This window comes from Microtus ochrogaster, chromosome 10, assembly GCF_000317375.1.
Source record: "Microtus ochrogaster isolate Prairie Vole_2 chromosome 10, MicOch1.0, whole genome shotgun sequence".
Taxonomy (NCBI): Eukaryota; Metazoa; Chordata; class Mammalia; order Rodentia; family Cricetidae; genus Microtus; species Microtus ochrogaster.
Genome location: NC_022016.1, coordinates 31,134,294 through 31,135,747, shown reverse-complemented (window position 1 = coordinate 31,135,747; position 1,454 = coordinate 31,134,294).

Genomic DNA, 1,454 nt, shown 5'->3' with positions numbered 1-1,454 from the left:
GGGTCTGAAAAAGCATGGGATAAAACCGGACTTTCATAGCAGACAATGAGGACTACTGAGAACTCAAGAACAATGGCAATGGGTTTTTGATCCTATGACAGTATCTAACCAGTCTTTCTGCCAGTCCATACAAACCACCTTGGTGGAACCGCGATACTGTTGGTAGTGGTCCTTCACGCAGTAGTTGTCCAATGAATGCTGCTTTATTATTCCTATCCGATAAACCGAGAGATTTAAACTAGATAGTTTCTGTATACAGCCTTAGCCTGAAGTTATGTCTCAAAGAAATAAAAGGACATAGTTTTCATTTGAGTTATCCTTGAAACCTTATCATTGATGAGTGTAGCCCTAGTTCCAAATAGGGATCCCAATGTTGAGGCTTATTTTCACTCTAAAAGTTTCTTTCTGCCTCATGTACTTGACCATTGTCAAGCATCTACACTCTAAAGCTGACAATGCTTAGATTATAAAACAAACCTTAATGACAGATAGGACATTGGGCAACTTTCTATGGGGTGAATTATTAAAATACCACTCCAGGGATGGAGAGTTGGCTCTGTAGATAAAGTACTTGCTGGGCAAGCATGGGGAATGGTGTTTGGGTCATTACACCCACTTAAAAGCTAATTATGTTGGTGTGCACCCGCACAAAGACAGGCAGATCCCTGGATCTCATTGGCTGGCCAAGTCAGCCCAAATGGCAAGCTCGAGATTCATTGAGAAATACTGTCTCAAAAACAAAAGTAGACAGCAATAGAACAAGACATCTCATTGACCCCTGGCCTCCAAATGAGCACATACACACACGCGCACACACACACACACACACACACACACACACACACACACACACACACATTTTTCTATTTATAAAATATGCTGTAGGGTCAGTTCTGCTTCCAAACAGTGTATGTCTCCATAGAACCTTATTTTAATCCTAAACTGAAGAGTTTTATAACATACTTTCATGTGCAAGTCCTTTATAGTTTTTTCTTGAAGCAATATGAGCCTTCATCTCTCCAATCTCTGACTGCAGTCAGCTGTAGGACCACACCTGCATTGCCCAGGCTAGACTTCCCAAAGTCATTGCTAGATCTGTTCATGGGAGACACAGGACTCTGCTGCCTGTTTGGTTTTTTTTTTAAAATATTTATTTATTTACTCATTATATATACAGTGTTCTGTCTGCATGTATTCCTGCAGGTAGAAGAGGGCACCAGACCCCATTACGGATGGTTGTGATCCACCATGTGGTTGCCGGGAATTGAACTCAGAACCTTTGGAAGAGCAGGCAATGCTCTTAACCGCTGAGCCATCTCTCTAGCCCTGCCTGTTTGGTTTTTGGCTCAAGAATTCCTTGTCTGCCAAGCTTTTCTCAGAACAAATTTCACATGCCAAGGAGGTTTCTACCCAATTTTCCTTCCTTCCTCACACTGGACCTGACTATTCCAGCC